Source organism: Leopardus geoffroyi, chromosome B4 (genome assembly GCF_018350155.1).
Source record: "Leopardus geoffroyi isolate Oge1 chromosome B4, O.geoffroyi_Oge1_pat1.0, whole genome shotgun sequence".
Lineage (NCBI taxonomy): Eukaryota > Metazoa > Chordata > Mammalia > Carnivora > Felidae > Leopardus > Leopardus geoffroyi.
In genome coordinates, this window is record NC_059341.1 from 115315643 (window position 1) to 115340429 (window position 24787).

At 38.8% G+C, this 24787-nt stretch overlaps 1 long non-coding RNA gene across 1 annotated transcript in view; it reads right to left on the minus strand.

The window, feature by feature from the left end:
• Nucleotides 1-24787, minus strand: part of LOC123590405 — a 73074-nt gene that overhangs the window by 18030 nt on the left and 30257 nt on the right. Inside the window, exon 4 of the long non-coding RNA XR_006708748.1 lies at nt 222-521. This is a non-coding gene — a long non-coding RNA (uncharacterized LOC123590405). The remainder of the gene's footprint in view (nt 1-221; nt 522-24787) is intronic.

The window sequence follows — 24787 nt, forward strand, 5'->3', positions numbered from 1 at the left end:
GTCTATGCCAAGACAAAAACAAGGTCACTGTGCCACCCATAAAACACCAAAGCATAGAACTGCCCTTTGCTCTTTGGTGGTTTCCAATCTAGAGAAGATTTTTGAGTTAATAGACCCTCCCCAAATCACCCAACCAAAGCCCAAATCTTAAAAGTTCTCTGTGACACTCTGTTATACCCCATGGAGTATGTTTTCCCTCCATCAATGAGGAATAAACCTACCTTGTCTCACTGTTGGTGTGTTCCTGGTGGTCTTTGGCTGAAGGGCACTGACAGTATTCAATCAGCATGTGGGGATGAGTAACTCCTATTTCAGGGGAGCCTTCACAGAGGAGGTGAACTTTGAGCTGGTTCTTGAAGGATGATTGGGCTTTTCCAGGCAAGCAGGGTCAGAAAGAAGCCTTTCCCAGGCAAAGGTTGGCAGTACAAAAATGAGGATGAGGAGTCCACGTGGGTGGGATATGGGGTGAACTGGGAAGGTACTGGGACCAAATGTGCAGATCCTTGTAGGTCTACTTAATCCTGTCAACAAAGAGGACAGAAGTTGGAGGTAAAGAGCTCTAAATTTGAAATCTGGTTGAAAGAATAATTACCCGAGTAACCATAATTTTTTTTTTCCTAGCCCTTTTTCCTTTTTTTTTTTTTTTTAATATGGAGTGGGGTAGGAAAAGAGGGAAAGACACTTGATTTTCTTAAATCAAAATTGCATATTTTGAGTTTCTCCAGTTTTCTTAATCTTAAATTTAAGGCATATGTCTGGCAACACCAAGCCCTTTACTCCCTAGTTATCATGAATTCTGAGAAGATCTAAAAAATTGGGGCCAGTGGTGTAAGTCCTGATATGAATCCAAAAGCTAAGAACCAGGAGCACAAATGTCTGAGGGCAGGAGAAGGTGGACGTCTCAGCTCAAGAGAAGAGCAAATTTGCCCTTCCTTTTCTCTCTATGACGGCACTCAATGGATTGGATGATGCCCATTTGCATAGGGTAAAGTGATCTTATTCAGTCTCCTGATTCAAATGCTAATCTCTTCCAGAGACACTTTCACAGATACAACCAAAAAATAATGTTTTACCAGCTCTCTAGACACCTTTTAGCCCAGTCAAGTTGGCATATAAAATTATTCATCACCCCTTGGTAACTGGTTGTAAGAGTACAGTTCTATATAAATGTTTGTTAATTACAGGTCTTTAGAAAATGACAGGTTTCTGATAAACTGAAGCAGACTGAAATGCCCCCAGTTTTATAAGTCCTCCCTGGTGCTACCCTGGATCGCAATTATAGAGAATTTTGTGTATATTTGGGAAATCCATGTTTTCATATTTTTACTACATGTGTATTGATAAATCATTTAAGTATTATTTTGTGCTTTTAGACATAAGTAGTATCACAATGTGTATCATTTTGTGATGTCTTTTTTTAACTCAGTATTATGTTTTGGGGTCCAGACTTTTTGTTAATATATGCAGAACTCTTACTGCCAGTAAACATGTGAGTATTAACCATTATTTTCATAATTATTAATATGAGGCTTTATATCATTCCTTGTAATCACTTTATAGTAATGAACACTTTATTATACTACATTTTATTTATTCATTCTTCTATTGGTGAATATTTAGGTTATTTCCAATTTTCTGCAATTATAAACAAACAATACCCCATAGAATATCCTTAAGCAAGTCATGTTCATGTGTTCAAGAGTTTGTACTTACTTAAAATGGGTTGTAAAGAGAATGCATTTTAAGTTTTGTTAGCTATTGTCAAAGTGCTCCCCAAAATGTCTGTAACCATTGGTTTTCATAATCAATGTATGAGAATCCCTACTTTTCTAGATCTTTGCCAAACACTGTGTCAGATTTTTCAATCTGTTCACTAATTTTTTTAGTTCCTGTTCACTAATAAGTGCGATGGAACTTTTTTTCCCTACATTTATCGACCATTTAGACCCTTAACCTTTTCCAGGGTCACAGAACTCCTTGAGAATCTCCCTTAGAAAAACACACCTGTGGGGCACCTGGGTGGCTCAGTTGTTGAGCAGCTGACTTCAGCTCAGGTCATGATCTCACGGTTGTGAGTTCGAGCCCCGCATCAGGCTCTATGCTGACAGCTCAGAGCCAGATGCCTGTTTTGGATTCTGTGTCTCCCTCTCTCTCTGCCCCTCCTCCACTCACGCTTTGTCTCACTGTCTCTGAAAAATGAATAAACTTAAAAAAGATTTTTAAAGAAAAAGAAAAACACACCTGTGCACCTGCACCATACTTTGTATACATATTGAGGGGCTTCATAAAGCCCTTAAAGACCATCCATGAACTCCTCAGAGCAGAGACTCTCCAACTGTTAATGGATATAAGAACCATCTGGGAAGTTTGTTGAAAAGAAGATTCCCATGACCCATCTTCAGGGATCCTGACTCAGGGTGTCTGGGTAGAGCCCAAAGGGTAGTTGCAGGTGATAATTATAAGAAAGACAGCTTTAAGGGTTCCTGGACTCCAAGTAAGAAATCCTGTTTCCGCTTTCCAAAATTTTCCTTTTCCCATAGCTATGAAACAAAGGATAAAGTCACTAAGCTTAATATTCAAACTCTAACTTGTCTTCACACTGACGTTGTTTCTACTTTTAAATCCAGAGTTACTACTGCAGGCACACTTTGTGCCTTTCATCAAGTTGGCTAGGAGGGTGCGTGAAAGGATGAAGAAACAGGATTACATGTGATGCAAAGAAAGACACAAGGAAGGGGAAAAAATTAGTAAATTCTAAGCTATGCCAAAAATGCTACATAAAAAGCATCTCCCTACTAAATATGAACAGCTTGTGTTTGGAATGGCTTGTGTACTAATTTTAATACATGAGCAAGCTCATTTTTTCTCTGTTAGATACTTTCTTTTAAATTTATTCTTGTTGCTGTTATTGTTGTTGTTGTTGTTGTTAGATACTTTAAAGATCCTCTTGTGAAAAGAAGGAAATAAATTGTTTCCTCCCAGATCTAAATTCACATATGTGACTATTGTAAGAGGAAGAAAATTGATCTCCTCAACTGCAAATAAGACATATTCTGTTTAAAAACCTAGTACTTAGGAAGCCATGAACCAAAGAGCTTGCAGTGCATTTTCAGAGTGGTTAAGCATCTTTTTGCTATGAAGATGATTTTACATTGATACATTTCTCCCCTTTCTCTTTCAGGCCAGCAGTTTTCAATAGAGAGTTAATCCTTGTTTTTAACTAAGTCACACGCAAATGCATTCCTCACTGAGCTGTTCAAAGGCCAGCATCCTCTTGAACCTTCGGTGTAATTCGGTTTGGCAAATGATTCCAGGAACAAGAATTAGGATCCGGTTCTAGGACTTTAGAATGACTCACTAGTTAACTTTGGTCTAGTAACAATAGAAAAATGACCGTTGCTCTATCTATGAAACTGGGACAGAGATGCCAGCTGCTTGTCTCACACAAAGGGATGAAGGAGGGCCAGGCTTGTGAGATAACAGGCATCGTGTGGATGGGAAAGAGGAGGGTGCCAAGAAAGAGCCAGAAGACCACAAAGAGGGCAACCTGACACAGAACTGAAGGAAAGCTATGAGTAGGGTGTTCTGTAAACAATGGGGAAAGCTAAATGAAGTCAAATCCCATCCCTTGTCCTTCTGGAGACTAGCTTTCTACTTTCATTGGTAATTCATTGGGTTCACAGTAAAAATGATGGCCCAGGCTTTCTGAAACTTTCTGAGCTCATTATCTTGTTCATTTGGCAATATATTACTTCTCATATTATATAGATTTTCCAGTCTAGACTGTATGCTTATTAAACATGATAATTGTGATTGATATATAAGTGTACATATGTGTGTGCGTGTGTGTGTGTGTGCACGCACGCACATGCACACATTCAAAGTAAAATGCCTGGAACTCTCGATATAAATACTGTGTATGTTCAGTGAATGAATTCTTACATACAGAGTAAAATAATACACACACACACACACACACACACACACACACACACACACATCAGCATTTCCCCCCCAGGATTCAAGCCAGCAAAAAAAGAGCAATGGTGAGGGGGAGGTGTTGAGGAGACACTTCTACTTCCATACTCATTCCTGCCTGTATTATTTATGATCTAGATACAACTGCAGTTAATGGAGACTGAGTAGTCATGACTTAAACAAAATAGAATTATATTTCTCTCTAATATAATGTGGCTGCTCCATAGTGTCCAAACTCAAGTTCCTTCCACCTTTCTTAGGGTGTTATTCTCATCTGCATGGTCCAGGTAGCTCACCACAACATCCACATCCTGGCTCAGTTGGAAAAGAAAGGAGAGCACATCTTTCCTTGCAAGAACACATCTCTTCACAGCCCTTTGGCTAGAACTTAGTCACATGATCACATGCCTAGCTGCAAGGGAGCTTGGGAAATGTAGTCCATATTCTGGGTAGCCAAAAGTCCAACTAACAATCAGTGTCCTCTAACGAAAAAGAAGGGAGAGATGAATATTGAGACAATCAGCCATCTCTGTCACACAGTCCAGCATTAAAAAAACAAAAGTAATAAAGATGTGGATTTCCCAAAGTTGCTACAAAAAAAGCTCCAATGGACTCAGAAGTAGCCGGCACTTGCTGGTATCATGAGTGTACTAATCTACATACAGTCATTCCAGATGTTCATTCAGGGAAAAGATCATTCTCAACTTTGCATATTTGCCTTTGAAAAGCCTGAACCTTCTTGTATTAATTTCTGCTACTTTCCAACTTCCTTTCCTATGTCAGCTTTGGGTTTTTATACTACAGATAAAATTTTATGGTTTTTGACCTCTAGGACAGTAAAAGCCCACTTTGATTACTGTGCATACAAGACTAGAAGTGAATGCATTTGGTGTGAAATCAGGGACCTGACTACATTCAACTTGAAAAATAAGAACAAAAAGCCAGTGAGCATGTTCAGAGTGGGGATGATCAGACAATCGACTAGTCATAAAAATTAAAGCAACCATATAATAGTTAAAACCTAAGGAGCTCCCCTCTTTTTGCTAGATGGGATGCTGCCTGATTCCTGGATTGCTTAATAAAAAAAATTAGATTTTCAAGTAAAAAAAAAATGTTTAAAATCTATTGAAGACTTACTTTCTGCCCAGTGCTTTATCTGCATTATCTTATTTAGGATGCTAAAAGGAAAAAAAAGAGTTGGGGAGGGTGGTACTACGACTATCTTCATTTTCAGCTGAGGAAACTGAGCTTGAGTGAGTAATTTGTCCATACTACCTAGCTACCAAGTGGCAGAGCCTGGACTTGAACTCAAGAAGTTAACACTAGCATTGGTACCTTTAACCACTGGCTATATGCTGCCATGCTGGTGGCATAGAGGACCGTGAGCATTGTCCCAGCAGCCTTCCTGCCGACAGCCACATGCATAGCTATTGACCCTGTCAATCACTCTATCTGCAAGCATGATGGTGGGGGACATAAACAAGAGAACAAAAATCCCAACCTTCAGGATTTAAAGTTGTCTTAGAAAATTAAAGCCTCAGGGCACCAGGGTGGCTCAATCATTAAGCATCTGACTTTGGCTCAGGTCATGATCTCACAGTTTGTGAGTTCGAGTCCCACATCGGGTGAGCTTGAGCCCTGCACTGGGTGAGCTTGAGCCCAGCTTTGGGTGAGCTCGAGCCCTGCTTTGAGTAAACATGAGCTGGGCTTTGGGTGAGCCTGCTTTTCTCTCTCTCTCCTTCTTTTCCTCTCTGCCCCTCACTAACTTGCGCCCTCTCTCTCTCAAAAAGAAGAAGAAGAAGAAGAAGAAGAAGAAGAAGAAGAAGAAGAAGAAGAAGAAGAAAAGAAAATTAAAGTCTTTTTACAATGAAAAAATTTCAGAAAAACTTTAAATATATTAAAAATAGTTCTACAGGGGCACCTGGGTGGCTCAGTCCCTTAAGCAACTGACTTCGGCTAGGGTCATGATCTCACGGTTCATGAGTTTGAGCCCCACATTGGGTTCTGTGCTGACAGCTCAGAGCCTGGAGCCTGCTTCAGATACTGTCTATCCCTCTCTCTCTGCTCCTCCCCACTCACACACACACACACACACACACACACACACTCTCTCTCTCTCTCTCTCTCTCTCACTCTCTCTAAAATAAATTACATTAAAAAATAGTTCTACATTTGATAATTTTCTTCTGTGATGATTAGCATTCATAAAATCTAAGCTATTCCAGATGACAGATCTACAAACTACTCTTTTGTAGCCTTTGTTACTATTGTAACTCATCACATATTAAGTCTACCTCATTGGTGGAGAGTGGACTCCAGGAAGACATGTACCTGGCTTTATTCCCAAATGCAGAACAGAAAGTGTGTCCAATAATTATTTATTGAGTGAATCAATGTTTTCCTTCAATATAGCCCTTTAGCATTATTTGCAACCTATTAGAAATAGTTAATATAGGGGTGCCTAGGTGGCTCAGTCAATTAAGCAACCGACTCTTGATTTCGGCTGATGTCATGATCTCATGATTCATGGGTTCAAGCTCCACGTCTGGCTTTGTGCTGACAGCACAGAGCCTGCTTGGGATTCTTTCTCTCCCTCTCTCTCTGCCCCTCCCCTGCTCACTCTCTCTCTCAAAAGTAAATAAACATTAAAAAAAGAAATAGTTAATATATTATAATTATATTATTAGATGTTGCTGTGCTTCAAAATTTGATACTAAGAACTTGCACTATAAAAAGTTTTGCTTAATCCATGTTAACTTATCACAGGAATTTAATATCCCACTGACTTGTGTGTGCCTGTGTTCCCTGTGGAATTTCATTTCTATTAATAAGTTTGTTTACTGGACTACTTTTTGTCCCCAACATTTTGTGTGGTTGGTTTTAAATTTGACACCAGTGGATAGGAAGGAGTCAAGTCATTAAGATCTCAAACTGCTTCAGAACATGGTAATTAAGCTCTAAGAAGAATGACCCCAGGACCCATCTGTCCTTAATAAATCCATTCTTGAAAGGAAATTCTTTCTCCTAGTTCTATCAATTTCTCCCAGAAATTCCAGGTATAAATTCCTGAATTATTTTTACCCTGGAATTCTTACTCTTCATCACCTAGGCAGACAAGATTCCTACTAAATTTACACAGATGCTTAATGGGCCATATGCCTGCTGAAAACTGAAAGGACTTTACCTCCTAGGATCTTTTTAATGGTTGCCCCCTCAAATGCATGTTTGTTTTACTACTTCCTTTTCTGAACAAGCCTTCTCTCCACATCCATCTCCTACTCCAGATTTTCAGCTGCAGGACTGTAAAGAACAGAGGCTTTCCCAGGTGAGAATTGGCCAATGGCTCAAATCTATGATGTGAGCCCTTAGTCCCTGAAAGGATAAAAGCCCCAGTGTCTGTGAGGTTGGATAGAGGGCTCCTCAATGAGCATTCCTGGGAAGTAACTATGCAGATGGGCTAGCTGGTTTTCTCCCACAAGCTTTTCTCCCCCAACTTTTTATTTTGAAAATTGTCAAACCTTTAGAAAAGTTGAAGGAACAGTTCATGGATACCTATGAACCTTTCATATAGGTTAAATAGTTAGTATTTTCCATGTTCCAAAGAATATTTTCTTTCTCTTTATACATCTACCTATGGATATAGATGTACACATTTACATCCTATTTGGTGGAACCATTTGAAATTGCAGAAATTGGGCGCCTGAGTGGCTCAGTCGGTTGAGCATCCGACCTTGGCTCAGGTCGTGATCCTACAGTTTGTGGGTTCAAGCTCTGCACTGGGCTCCATGCTGATGTGTCCTCTCCCTCTCTCTCTGCCCCTCCCCTGTTTGCACTGTCTCTCTAAAATTAATAAACATTAAAAAATTTTTAAGAAATTGCAGAAACTATAATATTTTACCCCTAAATATTTACATGTGTATTACCTGAAAAAAACAAGTATGTTCTCCTACATAGCCACACTACCATTGTCATACCCAAGAAACTTATCATAAAGTGAATAATATTTTATAATATATAGTCCATAGTCAAATTTCTCCAGTTGTCTCATAATATGTTTTATAGTTGGGTTTCTTTCTTTCTTTCCTTTTCTTGTCTTTCTTTCTTTTTCTTTCCTTTCTTTCTTTTCTTTATTTCTCTTTCTTTCTTTTTCTTTTCTTTTCTATCCTTCCTTCTTTCTTCCTTTCTTTCCTCTTTCTTTTTCTTTTTTTTCTTTCCTTTCTTTTTCTTTTTCTTTCCTTTTCTTTCTTTTTCTTTTTTTTCCTTCTTTCTTCCTTCCTTCCTTTCCTTTCTCTTTTTTCTTTTCTTTCTTTCTCTCTTTCTTCCTTCCTTCCTTTCCTTCTTTCCTTTCTTTTCTTTTCTCTTTCTTTCTTTCTTTCTTTCTTTCTCTCTTTCTTTCTCTTTCTTTCTTTCTTTCTTTCTTTCTTTCTTTCTTTCTTTCTTTCCTTATTCCTTTCCTTCTTTCTTTCAGGTGGAGGGCTCTCTATACTCATTCAAGGTGCAGGCATTGCATCTGGTTATATATTTATTAGTCTCTTTTAATCTAACTTTACATACTTCCAATCCTGACCTTTTAGTTTCGCTCTGTTTTTCAAGTCTTTTGCAGAGTCCAGGGTAGTTAGATGTCTTGTAGAATGTGCCATATTCTGAATTAATCTGATTGTTTCCTTGTGATTCAATTCCACTTAAGCAATTTTGACAAGAATAATACATTGTGATGCTATTCCCATGAACTTTGAACAAACTCCAGAACAAGGATTTTATCAAGGCCTGAGTGATCAGATTCAAAAGAGTAAGAAAAAAAAATGAGATTTAATATATACTGCTTTTAGCAGAAGGGTGAGATGTCCAAAGCAAAATGAAAGAATGAGTATCCAAGATTCATGTCCAAGATTATTATTAACTTCTATATATTTGAAAGGAGCCCTTGTCATGTCAAATCTAACAACCTTTGTGAAATAATCAGAATTGAGATTTGTGCAGGGTCAACCTCTGCCCTAGCAAAGTGGGTAATTACTAATTTGGTGCAATTTCAGGAATGCAGGAGGCCACTCTGTCCCACTCAACTACACTGCCTCTATTGTGTGAGTAATGATTACCATCTACTATTATTAATCATCAAAGTTCTTTAATGAATAGCTACTAAATGTCAGGCCTTATGCTTAGTGTTTTATTGATCTGTATCTTACAACAACCCAATGGCAGAAATTATTATTCCCATGTTATAGATGGGAAACTGAGGCCTAGAGATGCAATTTCATCAAGGGTCCAAGCAGCATACTTGAGATGTTAATCAAAATCTTCCTCACAAACTCAAGTTCCATAATTCTGTATTTTACCTGGTACTCTTCTATTCACCAGTCTCACCTCATTCACCAAATAGCTTTGTCTTCTTTCTCTAGATCATACACTGCACTGAGCATCCAATAATAGCATTTTATGCCAATAGGTCCTCCTAGAAATTAAACTATTTTTTTTTAATTTTTAAAATTTTATTTGAGAGAGAGAGCATGTGAACAGGGGAAAGGGACGAAGGGAGAGAGAGAGAGAATCTTAAGTAGGCTCCGTGCTCCATGCTCGGCTCCCCTCCTATGACCCTGGGATCATGACCTGAGCTGAAATCAAGAGTCAGAGGCTCAGCCGACTGAGCCACCCAGGTGCCCCTGGAAATTAAACTATTATCATTTGTGCCATGCCTACTTTGTGCTAGGCTTCTCGCTGAAGGCTCCTCACACGTTTCCTCTCCCCAAGAACCACATAAAGAAGGTATATTTTAAGACTGTCCCACGGTCACCAAGCGTGTAAATGGTAGAGTGGAGACCTAACCATATCTGACTACAGGCCGGAGCTCTCAAACAAGGCATTTTTCTGCCTGGCTATAGGAATAACCTGGCAACCCTGAAAACACAATGGCACACAGACTTGCAAGTAGTAGGAAAGGCCAAAATGCTGAATCATCGAACTCTAAACTCCTCTACCCCCTTGCAACCCCAAAGGAGGTTCCCCAGGACATTCCCTGAAATGGGCCACTGGCTCCTGTGAGCAAATCACTACACAAGACTCCTCCCTTACAGAAAAAAGGTTGGTCCTCCTGTATTCGGCAAGGAACAGGAGCCAAAATACCACTAATGGGAAGAACACACACACACACACACTCTCTCTCTCTCTCTCTCTCTCTCTCTCTCTTTCTCTCTCTCTTTCTCTCTCTCTCTCTCATCTCTATTTGTAATTCCTCCTACACAAATTCTTTGAGATGATTGGGTCTAATAAAAGAAAATATTTCCCTGCAGCTATAGAGAGCAAATGTCCCAAACTAAAACTCAGAATACAGTCTGACTATGATTGCCATACCTATAACAAGGATCTCCCAAGAAACAAACGAACAAATAAACAAAAAATCAGCCAAATGCATGCAAGCTATTCTCCAGCCCTTTTATTGGGCAGGAAGTCCAGAAGACCAGGTTGGAGTTATCTCCTGGGGTGCCTGCCTTACTATGTCCTCATCTTTTGACAGCTGTGCCTCATCCATGACCAACCTACCTACCATAGCTGATGGGACCAGTTGTCCCTGTTAGGGAACATTCCCAGAGACTAGAATTCAGGAACTTCTGTGCCTTCCCTTGAGGTTCTAGAACTGATAAGAAATGAAAAGTCAACCTTGGCAGGGAAGAGTGGGAACAAGAAAGCAGGCTCACTGAAAGAGACTGGCACCACCCAAAGGGACTTGTCCCAGCCACAACTCTCAATTTGCCCTTAACACTGCCAAGTGATCCTACCACACATCCCTGGCCTATTTGCCTCTCCATTCCCAAAATGCACATTCTCCCCTCTTCAAACATTAGTCCTCCCATGCCCACCTACTTCTCATTTGAGCCCTTAAATACATTCCCTATGATGGTCTCACAGACTTCACTTTCACAATTATGCTGCCCCCCCCCCTTATTCCCATGAACCTACAGTAATTATTGCCCTTCTTTAAAAAATGAAAATCCTTCCTCTTCCACAATCCTTTTCCAGCCACCACGTCGGTTCCCCTTCAAAGCAAAGGATGTCTCTATTTACTGTCTACACTTTTGAAAAATTTTTAATCTTCTATTCTCTTTTCAGTCCATTGTAGTCATGTTTCCTTCTCAATCATCCCATGAAAGCTGAGAAAGGTCTCAACAGGTTTACTAATGAGTGACCTCTGATTTTGCCAATTCTAAGGATCACCCTCCTAGTTTTCTCTTGAGCTGTCTGCAGCATTCAACAAAGATGAGCGTTATCTCCTTTGCAAGATTTACATGGCCCTCCTTTCTCCTAGCTTTCCTTCTACTTTGCTGCCTCCTTTTCCATCTGCTTTACTGAATCTACCTTCTTTTGTTCTGCAAATGTCAAGGAAAGAAGAGTGAGGCAGGAAAGGAAGGAAAGCAAATACAATGGTACATTACAGAGCTGGCTTCTGCTTGGGATCAAGCATGACTGATTGCTCTAACTCCCTGGACCATCTTCCAAGAGGCCACATGAGTGAATGCATCTCAGGACTGGCTCCAAAGAGAGAAAGAGGGAATAATTTATCCACTGGCTCCCATTCCCCCTTGACCAAAGCTTGACTCCATGAGGCGTTAATTCTTCCTCACTTCCCAGTTGCTTTTATACAGGCACTAAGCAGGCTGGCTTCAATACGGAATCCCCTGGGAAACAGGGCTTTTACTTTGTCAGGTGGCACCTACAAAAAGCCAGTGGGAGCCCACACAGAACCAGCAACAGAGATAGAACAAATAAGCAAAGGCTCTTGGGTCAGGTGAGTCTGAGAGTGGCTGAAGTAGCTCATAAGACGTGTCTTATACAATATGTCCGTCCTTTTGGCATGATTCCACACTTGCCCACTGGACATTTCCATGTGAATGTCTAATGTTAAGCTTAACATGCTCAAAAGAGAACTTTTCCTCCCTTCCCACTCAAACATGCTCCTCCTATGCCTTCACTTTTTTGGCCAATAGCATCTTAATCCAACCAGTCGCTAAGCTAAAAATCAAAGAGTTACCATTGGATCTTCTCATTTCCTCACTACCCCCCTACCAGTAGGTCCTGTTGGCTCTAACTACAAAATGTATCCCCAATCCACTCACTTCTCTGTGTCCACACTACAGCCAACCTGCCACAGCCAGAGTGGGCCTTTTTTTTTCTTTTTTACATTTCATTATTAAAAAAAAAAAAAAAAAAAAAAAAACTTCAAACATATACAAAAGTAGAAATAATAGTAAATCAAACCCCAATTCAACAAGCACCCAATCATGGCCAATCCTGTTTCATCTCTAATTTTTCTTTATGTTTATTTATTTTTGAAAGAGAGAGAGCAGGGAAAGGGCAGAGAGAGAGGGAGAGAGAGAATCCCAAGCAGGCTTCATGCTGCCAGCGCAGAGCCCAATGTGGGGCTTGAACTGACAACTAACTGCAAGATCATGACCTGAGCTGAAATGAAAAGCCAGCAGCTTAACCAACTGAGCCACCCAGGCACCTCTATCTCTAATTTTAAGGAAAATCTCAGATGTCATATAATTTGATATACAATGATATGGTTTTACATAAGTTTGCATCTCTTCAAAATAGGAAACTTAAAAGAAATAACTACAGGGGCACCTGGGTGGCTCAGTTGGTGGTTCGTGAGGTCGAGACCCACATGGGGCTCTGTGCTGTCAGCTTCAGATCCTCTGTCTCCCTCTCTCTCTGCCCCTCCCCCACTTGTGTGTGTGTATGTGTGTGTGTGTGTGTGTGTGTGTGTGTGTGTGTTCTCTCAAAAATAAACATTCTTAAAATATCTTTTAAAAAAAATAAAAGAAAAAAAATAACTACATCAAAGAAAGATCAATAAAAATTGCCAACAATTTTTTTAAAACTCTAACTATATAACATTACAGGATGCTCTTTACAAAGGTAAAGCAGGTTGTGTCACTTCCTTGCTGAAAACCTTTCAGCAGCTTCCCTCATGCTTTGTATAAACACAGCCAAACTCTTTACTAATGCCCAGAAGGTTTGACCTCACATGACCCCTGCCAATGTCTCTGGTCCCCTTTCCAGCCAGGTTCTCTCCATCCACTGCATGCTAACCACACTGGCCTTCTTTGTGTTCTGCAAATGCTCCATGCCTGTTCCTCCCTGAGAGCCCTTAGTTGATCTCTCTGCCTAGAAGGCTCATCCCTGTCATCTTCCTACACTTGGCTCCTTCTTGTCATTCAGGTCTCAGCTTACATAGAACTCCTCTTGTCACCAGTCTCAAGTAGCCACGCAGTCATTACAACATAACCCTCTCCTAATTCTCTCCATAGTCCTTTGCCCATGACATTTCTGGTGTGCCTTGGACAGGTTTACACTTATTGTCAACTGTGACTATTAATAGTACCCCGTTGGATCTCAGATGTGGGCAAGCAATTTATGGTCACTGGAATTATAAGAATCTTTTACAGTAAAACCTTGGATTGTTAGTAACTTGTTCTGTGAGTGTTCTGCAAGACAAGCAAACATTTCTAATAAATTTTAACTTGATAAATGAGCAATGTCTTGCAATACGAGTAGTACGTGACAACAAATGTCACATGATCACAAGCTAAGCCAAAGGTTCTTCCCCCACCCCCATCCCTCCCTGTGGGATTGTGGGTGATTGTCTCCCATGCTTGGATGCTCCGTCTCAGGCCATGGTGTTTGGCAGATATCAGTGATTTTTCAGCCAAGTTGGAAGGTGCCCACAACTGAAACTAGTGTATTTTTTCTCACTTCAAAGCACCTATGGACAGTCCTTTGTTTTTCCATACAAGAGTAAGCTTAGGAATGCCTTGCTTCATTCTAGGTCAGGCTGCCTGCAGATATAGACCCTTTCCTCTGCTGCCTTATTGCCAGTTACATTAAATACAGTATATGACAACAGCTTACTACACTTATTGTCAAGTATACTCTAGTCAACATCCGTGCAAGTGTATACAATGGCCCCCATGCAGAAAAAGTCTGAAAAGAAAGGCGGTAAGAAGGAGATGATTATGGTGGAAGTTAAGAAAGAAATCATTGGGAAGTAAGAAAGAGGTATGCGAGTGGCTCAAATTGGAAGATTTTATAAGAAGTCTATGTCTGTATCTAGTCTACAGAGGAGGAAGAGAAAAAGGCAGAGGAATCCCTCACTTCAAATGAGCTTAGGGGGATGTGTAAAATGTGAGAAACAGTGCAAAATTTTGTAGAAAAGCACCACCCGAATAAGGCTGTAGCAGTGTGAGCAATGAATCTGTTTCATGACAACGCAGTATCACATTTCTGCAAAATCCTAAAAAGGAGGCAAAAACAAGGGTCATTAGTTAGGGTCCTTGTTAAAATTGCACGAAAAGAAAAAGATTCCATTGAGCTAACAGAGAGCAGTGACCTTGTTAGTGATAGTGAAGCTGTCCTACACAATAATCCTACTCTCTCTTGTCTCCCTTACACCAGCCACGAAGGTTTTCAAAGGTAAGTGCAAGTTAATTTGTTTATTTTTCTTTATATTTTGTATTTCATTTATTTTTTGTATTATATTACAGTATTGTAATCATTTTTATATGAATAATTTTTGGTTGTGAAATGAATCATCTGAATTTCCATTATTTCTTATGGGGAACTTTGCTTTGATATACAAGTGCTTTGGATTACAAGCATGTTTCTGGAACGAATTATGCTCACAAACCAAGGTTTTACTGTAATTGTTTGACTTTGGCTTATTGTCTATCTCCTCCTACAAGAATATATGCTCCTTAGCATATATTGTCCGTGCCTCTAAGCTCTCATCTAACTATTTCTCCACTGTATCCACAGTGCTTGGCACTAGGGAGGTCTGAAGAAGGCAAGAAAGCAGGCAGGCAGGAAGGCAGGGATGGGAGGGAGGGAAGAAGGAAGGATGGAAGGGAAGAAGGGTGGGAGGGAGATCTCAGGCTCTCCAGTTGAGCTTGAGATCTTTCCAGCTCCTGGTTCAAATAATTCTTTGTATTCTCTGTCCTAGGCTTCTATAATCTTCTATAAACGTTCCTATTTTAGTTAACATAGATAGAATGGGTTCCTGTGACTTATAACCAAGCAATTCCTGAGACCTGCTAATTTCTTTTAAGAAATTGTTCATTTTTCCCTTGATAGTATACTTTCTTCCCATCAATTATTCTGTTTAATATATTAAAAAAAAAAACTATTATAAGAGCCACAGTTATGGATTGAATGATTATATCCCTCCAAAGTTCCTATGGTGAAATCCTAATCCCCAAAGCAATAGTATTAGGAGGTGAGGGCTTCAGGAGATGAGTAGTTTATGAGAGTGGAGCCCTCACGAATGGGATTAGTGCCTGTATAAAAGGGACCTAGTGAGCTCTCCTGTCCCTCCTGCCATGTGAAACATGAAGACAGTGGTCTATGAACCAAGAAGAGGGCTCTTACCAGAAACCTAATCTGCCAGCACTGTGATCTTGGACCTCCCAGCCTCCAGAACTGTGAGAAATACATATTTGTTGTTATAAGCCACCCAGTCTATGGTATTCTGTTATGGCAGACAGAGCTGACTAAGATAGCCATCCTTCTAAAACAGGGAAGGTCCACAGAAAGTATTTTCCTTAATCATAAGCCATTGAGAAGTTTGGAATTGCAAACAAGCAGTCTAAATAAAAGTAATCATTTCTACTCCACAGACTACCATAAATATTAGCAGCATTGGCAATAAAACTTCAGGTCCGGATTATGCATGGGCCCATTTTTACAAAAACATTTCAGTGGAAGATAGCACATTGTCAAAACAGCAATAAATCATTGAAATAAGACCATATTTTTTTTTCACTCAAGCATGTAAGAAGCCTGTGTATGCCCATTGCTTTCAAGTTACTCCATTTCAGGAAATTCATGCTTTAAATAATCATTGTAAAATTAAACCTATTCTGTAAGGGAAAGAATGGTACGAGTCTTCTTTCAGACAGAACAATATAAAAAAACAAGCCTTGGTCTTGGTTGTTTTTTGTTGTTTTTTTTTTTTTTTTTTTTTTCCTTTTAATGGGAATGGTGAGGGCTAGGGATTGCCTTGAACTTCAGATGATAGCTAATGATGGGAATGTGGATTCATTGCATACAATATTGAGAAAAATTTAATAAGCTCCCTTCCCAAGTAATAGCAGCTGTCTCTGCATAAAGAATGAGATAACCAACCACTGGAGGAGATGACAAAGTTCTACTGGAGAAATGTACCCCGGTCCACCTCTCCTTCAACCTCAGATCCACTTTCTTCCCCTGACAAAAAAGGAAAAGTGAGTTTTAGCACTCAAAAAAAAAAGAGAGGGCATCAGTACAGGCACATACTACACCTTCCTTTAGTAAGCCCACTCTCAGGAGAGGTAAATGCCTTTTCTGTATGAAGTTTATATTTTTCCTCATTTCGTGAATATTTATTGCCCTGATCTGTCATTTGGATATGCAATGGTGAGTAAAATAGGCAAATGCCCTGTCTTGTGGAACTAATATTGTCCAAATACCAGCCTATGTCATTTTTCTATTGAGGCAGCATTGCATAGGCGTTATGGTCAGTCAAAGAGCCTGAGTCCAAATCCTGGCTTCACAACTTAGTAGTTCTGTGATCTCAGGCAAGTTACTTAAATTCCCCGTGCCTCAGTTTCCTCTTCTGTAACCTCATAGCTTTGTTAGGAGGTTTAAATGATTAAAGCAATTACTACAGCAATGAACAGTGTAAAGCAATTAGATTAGTACATGACACAGAGTAAGCTATAGATGAGAGTTTACCATTTCTATTATTATTATGGCAAAGGGTGGGATTGATTTGAAACACTTAATCAATGAATTGTTATGCACCCAAACATGCCTGACCAGTTTCCTGGTAGTCAGGCCCTTTTTCCTCCAGACAGGAATTATGAAGTTTCTTATCTGGAAAAACTGAATGGCTCCAGAGAAAAGACCTCCATAGAATGGCATCTGGAAGTTTCCCAGCATTTGAGCTAACTCCCTGCCAATCACCCTAAAACAACTACCATCAGGCAGTGAACCCCACCCAGGTCAGAAGCATTCCCCATTCTAATAATAGACAGACCTTTAACAATAGAGAGATGCCAAGAAAAACAGATACTGGCATCTCTGGGTAAATAAAGAAAAGACAGGGAACTGAAAAGAACTATAATCTGTTGAAAGATTAAGGAAGATAATTGCATCTATAAAACAGCATAAAAATACTATGAAAAAAAATAACAGAGAACAAGAAAGAGTTCTTGTAAAATTAAAAATAGAATTGCTAAAATTGAAAATTCAATAAAACTTTTATATATAATACATATTTTTTACTTTATTTTCCAACTGTTCTCAATCCTCTCTCCCTCCCCCCAACAGCGGCAGCATAGATTCTAACTTTCCTACCCCATTTTTGTTCCATGTCCCCTGCCCTGGGCTACCCTGGAGGTCTCCTGACCACTAAAGACATCTGTAATCTTAAATCCCATGGCACATGAGGCTGGCAAATATCCAATGAGTGAAGTAAAGATTGAGTGATTGATGGCAGCAGTGAAGCTCCCTCCAGTGTCATACCTTTGCCAGCCCCCTTGGCTCAGTTTATGCTGCCCCTTCCTGAATATTCTCTCTCCCCTCTGCATGGAAGAGATTCCTGGCAAAGTTTATGAGTACATGAACATTGGCCTCGGAATTACACAGACCAGGTTTTATATCCAGGCTGTGGTATGAAGTTTCCAGAGAATCATGTGTGTCAGAACACCTGTTGGCTTGCAGTCTTATTGCCACCATCAGCCAAAATGGTGACATCAGTTGTTATTTTTTTTAATGGTCTTTGTCAATGCTAGTCTGAGAAAATGCTATGTAAAGTGATAATTAGTATTAAATTAATGATAATAATTAAAGGCATACACACACACACACTAAAATGTAAAAACAAAAGATAAAGATGTATAGTATGAGAGAAAAGATAAAATATATAAAAGATCAATCCAGGTCACATATCTGATAGGGGTTTGAGGAAAAAAAAAGCAGATGACATAAAATTATCAAAAAAAAGAACTCAAGAAATTTTCCTAGAGCTTGAAGAACATGAATTTTCAGAGTGAGAGAATTTAGCATGAAAGAAAAAAGCTAGACCAAAAACAGCATCATGAAATTCCAGAACACCAGACACAAAGAGAAGAAATGTAATCCTTACCTCACACCATACACCAAAATTGATGCCAGGTAGATTATAGATTTAAGTATGTAAGTTAAAACGTAAAATCCTTTAGGAAAGAATACGGCATAATGTCTTTATATCCTTATAATAGAGAAGTCACCAAATGTACAACTTATTTAAAAAATGACACATTTGACTACTTTAAATATATAACTTCTGTCTCATCAGAGGAGACTGTATCAAAGGCTGCCTAGTTGTTCACTTGTCCTTTTGTGTTTACTTCTTGTACACATAGTCAGACTGCATTTCTCAGCCTTGTCAGCAACAAGATGTAGCCATGTGACTGACTGCATACTGGTCAATGAAATGCATTCATTCAGGACAAGATACCCTCCATCACTTTGAATATAACTGGCTTATGGTATTTTCAGTATTTCTGAGGGCTTTAGGCTCAGCATGGAGATAGAGGCAGCAGAGAGGCAATACTGCTTTGTGGTTAAGGACACCACTTTACAGTCTCTCTGTTCTGCCAGCTACTAGCTGTATGATCTTGGGCAAGTTACCTCAGTTTTCTGTGGCTCATTTCCCTCATTATAAAATGTGGGGCATGACAAGGACAGGGCCTACCACATGTAGGCATTGTAACGTTTCAATAATACATAGTAAGTGTTCAAATATCTTCTACTACATTTTTTAAAGAAGATTTAATCCACAATGTGAGTGCCAAAATGGTAGGGAAATAGTTATCAAAGCACTTAGATGACTTTTTCTCTGTCCAGTGAGGTACCTGACACATAATGGGTGCTCAACAAACATTTTTTAATGAACAAGTAAATGAATCTGAGAGTAAGTAACAGTGAGAAATTTACTTACACAGGATAAGCACAAGCCCCTCAGCACTATTCAGCAATATTTGCAGTGTTTCTCAATCCCAGTTCACATTAGAATCACTTGGGAGCTTTATTTTTCTTTTTCTTTTTTTTTTTTACCTTCTATAATTTATTTATTTTTTATAATTTACATCCAAGTGTAGCACATGGTGTAACAATGATTCCAGGAGTCGATTCCTTAAGCCCCTTACCCATTTAGCCCATCCCTCCCTCCCACAACCCCTCCAGCAACTCTCTGTTTGTTCTCTATATTTAAGAGTCTCTTGTGTTTTTGTCCCCCTCCCTGTTTTTATATTATTTTTGCTTCCCTTCCTTAGGTTCACCTGTTTTGTATCTTAAAGTTCTCATATGAGTGAAGTCATATGATATTTGTCTTTCTCTGACTGACTTATTTAGCTTAGCATAATATAATCTAATTCCATCCACATAGTTGCAAATGGCAAGATTTCGTTCTTTTGATTGCCAAGTAATACTCCATTGTATGTGTGTGTGTATGTATGTGTATGTATATATATATACCACATCTTCTTTATCCATTCATCCATCTATGGACATTTGGGCTCTTTCCATACTTTGACTATTGTCAATAGTGCTTCTATAAACATTGGGGTGTATGTGTCCCTTCAAAACAGCATACTTGTATCCCTTGGATAAACACCTAATAGTGCAATTGCTGGGTCATAGGATAGTTCTATTATTTAATTTTTTAATTATTTGAGGAACCTCCATACTATCTTCCAGAGTGGCTGCACCAGTTTGCATTCCCACCAGCAATGCAAAAGAGATCCTCTTTCTCACTTGGGAGCTTTCTTAAACCATTAGTGACTGAACCCCGTCCACAATCTCAACTGAATTGGCAACTCTAGGATAGGAAACAAGCATTGGTATTTTTTTTAATCAGGTGATTCTATGGTGCACTAGGTTCAGAATGACTGCTATTACTAATTGTGAGCTGACTCCTTTCCTATTCCCCAAGGTAATTGTTCCAAAACTCCCTTATTTCTTTAGGCTCCCAATTCTACCCCTGATCTTCTTATTCTTGGCAAATGGATATTCTTCATTTTCTCTTCTACCTCATCTTTTACTCTATTCTTCTTTGTTCTTCCTATTTCAGGAGAATATGTGTATCCTTAGACTCATTCACTGCCTCCATTTTGCAGTGATATGTGATATAGAGTGGACCATGCATCCGTCCACTATCCAACTAGACAGTGACCTTCCCAAAGGCAGGGTTCATTCATTTTTGTACTCTCATTGTGAAGAAAGGTGGTGGCATACCCTCTCAGGGGTCAGGGAAGAAAAGCTGATGCCCAGCATATAGCAGGCACTTCATAAACATCACTGAATGGGGAGGTGGGGCCTTTACCTGGACCTTGAAGGATCAGTAGGAATCAAAAAAGAAAAGGGGAAATTTTATAAGGGCATAGAAAATAAAAACTAAGATAAGGAATTCAGAAGAGCAGCATTTAACTCTTCCTAGAACTTTCTAGAAACTATCATCATTACACTTCAACCACACATACAAATAACTACTACTTCACACCAAAATTCCTCTGGTTGCAAATAAAATATGGCTTTTGAAAGTACTCTGTCAAGTATAAAAGACAATATAAATGAAAGAATGCTATTAAAAGAAAAAGGACACACTGGAAAGAGAAATCTGCAAAAAAACATCATTTTGTTTCAACAAGGAGATGCAAATGCAACTCCCTCTCTTGCTCCTCCATGTCTATATCTGTAAAATGGAGACAATAATAATCCCTCCCTTCATAGGATTGATGAGATGTTTAAATGGGTTAATAAATATGAAGAACATAGAATAGTGTCTAGCATATCATAAGCACAATAAATTGTTAGTTTTTAAATAATGTTGTAGACAAAATTCCATTATAATATGCTAAAGATCATTACAGCTATTCACTTCTAAATAGCAGAATCAAACTGTAATCAAACTGTGAAGGAGGCTTGGAAACTCATGGCTCTCAAGTTACCCTTACAGCCCCTGCTGCTAGGGAAACTATCAACTTTTCCTCATAGATGTTATCTTCCCAGCCTTCACTCATTGTCCCTTTCCTCCACAGTCCTGAATCTCAAGGGACAAAAGAGGCTGCCTTGGATGGACCTGTTATTCCACATGTCCTGCCTTCTCTCCCTGGTCCTTTTGGCAACCCTGAGTAATATCACCAGGGGTTTGTCTAATTTTGTTAGTTTTCTTAAAGAAGTAAGTTGCCATGATTGACCACTTTTATCTTTGTCTTCTATCTTCTCGATAGCTATTTCTTTTTTTAAATTACTGAAGTGTAATTTACATATGGTAAAGTTTGCCCTTCTCAGTGCAGTCCTATGAGTTTTAGGAAATATGTACAATCGTGTAACCACCACCATGAAGATATACAGCATTGCAATGATCTCAAAACGTCCCCTTATGTCCCTTTGTTGTCTCCATTTTCTGTTTTCTGCCTTTTCCAGAAAGTCATATAAATGGCATCAGATGGTATGATTTTGAGCTTTTTGAATCTCATTTCTTTTACTCAGAATAACAATTGGAGATTCATCCATATTGTTGCATGTATCAGAAGTTAGTTCCTTCTTATTGCTCAGTGGTTTCATTGTTTGGATGAACTATAGTTTGTTTATCCATTAACCAGATGAAGGACATCAGGGTTATTTACAGTTTTTGGTGCTTAAGAATAAAGTTGCTATAAACATTTGCATGTAGGTTTTTGAATGAACATGTTTTCAATACACTGAGGTAAGTACCTAAAAGTAGGATTACCGGGTCATACAATAAGTGTATATTAACTGTGAAACTGTTTTCTAAAGTGGCTATACATTTTGCATTCCCACCACCAATGGATGAGAGTTCCAATTGCTCTGTACCCTCATCAGCATATGACAGTTGTTATATTTTATTTTACTTTATTTTACTTTATTTTATTTTATTTTATTTTATTTTATTTTTATTTTTATTTTCAGCCACTCTTTTATGTGGATAGCATCTCACTATGGTTTTAATTTGCATTTCTCCAATGACGCTGAGCATCTTTTCATGTGCTTATTGGGCATTTGTAGATTTTTAAAGTTTTTTTTCAAGTCATTTATCCATTTTTTAAATTGTGGGGTTTTTTTTTTTTCCTTATTTTTGAGCTTTGGGAGTTCTTTATATATTCTAGATACAAGGCCTAAGTCACATATGGACTTCCTGCTTAGTTTTTTATCCTCTCAAGGGGCTACATCTGATATTTTTGAGATGCTAATTGAGATGGTCCTTAGACCATAGCCACTAGTCACAAGGGAGGCAGATGTTTATAGAAGAAGACAGGGAAGGCTTGATTGTGTAGTAACCCAGAGATTTTCACTCTGTTCATTCTGTTCCATACAAGTTAGAACAATACCGAGGGTCTTTGGTAAGAGGGAAGAAAGACACAAAATAACACAAACATTTTCTAAAAGTGGGCCAAAGCCAGTAAGGGAAGAGTTAACTTGGTAGCTATTTCACTTTAAGATTGAATCAGGAGGTACCATTTTCATTTTGCCCTTACTCTTTGGAGTAAGGACACCCCCACCCTACTTCCCTTCTCTCCAGCTCCAATAGGACCCATCTGACTGGCTGAGCACCTGAGCCAGAAATCAGAAAGGAGAAAGAGGTTGGTCCTGAGAGAAGGAGAGCATGGAAAAAGGAGAAGAGTTCCTTGATGCCCATTAGGGAGACTCAGTGTGTACTGAGCAATGGCTTTCCATATTGCAATATCATTTGGACTCCCAGTGTACGTTTGATAGAAAGGTTTTTATGTAGGAAAGGTTTAGAGGTGGTAATCTCTTTGGGATTGCTGGAGGATCAGCATGGAGCAGGAGTATTGCAGGATTGTAGGAGGATTGCTGGAACATGAAGCTATGTTTTCAAAGTTCTTCACAAAGCATAGTAGATATAAATTCTCCACATTAAAGAAGAGAGCAAAAGTTAAGCTTTCTTCTAACACACTGCAACATCCCACCTTCTAGCCATTAAGGAAGAGTTAGGAAGACTATGAGCCCAACTCCATATTTGTGTTTCTACTATTCATTTTACACAAAGGAAAGATAAGACAGATGATAGGTAGGTAGGTAGGTAGATAGATAGATAATAGATAGGGAACTACAGGCTTTCAACTCTTAATCATATAATCCTAGGATTTCTGACTCTGTATTAAATCTTTGACCTGAGAATATGTTATGATTCTGAAGCACTCATAGCATCTAAGAAATGAAAAAAGACAACTTCAAATTGCCTGACTTTTCTATGGCAAATGTAAGTAGTCAATCTACTTTGATTTCCTTTCTCTTATGTCAAAACAAACAATTAAACCCTAAAACCAGAAGTGTAAATTCCTGTTGGCACAAATGATACCAAATGTGCCCCAGTAAGTCACTAAATATCTTGACCTCTACAGCTCTTCTGTTGATCTCTATACTTTGGATTGAGTATTTCCCTAATTACCTGTATTTATGTAGGTCTGTTCCACATCATGGCACCCTGTGTAAGATGAGTGGTTCTGAAAATATATCACCATGGATCATCGGTTATAATGAGAAGTAGATTAACCCAGGGGTGTGCCATTGAATGATCTGCCAAAGGCACAGTTGACAAAGTCCTCATCAGTCAGTAGTGATATAAATACCATCCTCCTCAGTGGATCATTTGCAATGTGTCTCTCAGAGCTAAATCAGCGCTCTAATTGCAACATCAGTTATGGGTCCTGCTCAGTGATGAGAGGGGCAAAGATATGAGGATGTTCTCAGCCGAGGCTATTTATACATGCCACGTAGTCCTTAATTATCTAGTAGGGTGGGGATGGGAAGAGGCAGAAAGTTGACATATTCTAAAAATTGAATCTACCCACCCCCTCTATATACTATTTCCACAAGAGAGAAAATTCTAGGTACTTCCTTTCTAAGGAAAAAAAAAATAATAAGGTAAGAAATTCAAATCCTGTGAGGATGCATGTAGTCTACCCAGTTGTCAACTGGTATTTCACTGCTGATATTCTTTTTAATTAAATGAATTCAAGTTTTATAAGCCCAAAATCAAATGATCAGTCTTGGTAGAATATTCCTTTTACCCTTCAAAGTGAAAGAAAGTTGTAGAATAAACATTTATTTGGTTATTTTAGAACTTTGGTCAATAAAAAATCCAGACTTCATTATGAAAACTTCCTGGAACATAACATAGCAATCATTAATTACATATTCATAAATTAATATATTAAATGCCAGAGATTCAAAAATACAGTACAGGCAAAAATATAGCACAGGAAGAATATCAAATATAAGGTAAATATGGGAAGATATAGCTAAATAATGACTACATTTATTTAATGTTTTACCTATATTATCTCAGTAAATTCTTCCTACAACTCAGTAACAGACATATTATTATCCTCATGTTACTGATAAGGAAACTATGGCTCAGAAGGTTAATTGATGCAAGTCACATACCATAAAGTGGGGTATCAAGATTCAAATTTTCATCTCCGGTCTTTACCCTAAAACATAACTATTTATTCTACGTATTTATATCAACCTGATAGACTTTCTTACACATCCTGCTTCCCAATAATGTTAACTGACCTATTTTTGACTTTTCAAGGCAATTACTCTCCCTCATGGCTCTCCTTCATGCATCTTTAAGCCGTGAATTCACTGTGAACAGTTGAACGTTCTACTTATACCTCAACTCAAATCCAATAATGAGATCATGATTGATCCAGCTTCTCTGCATGAGCAAAGATTTTGCACCATG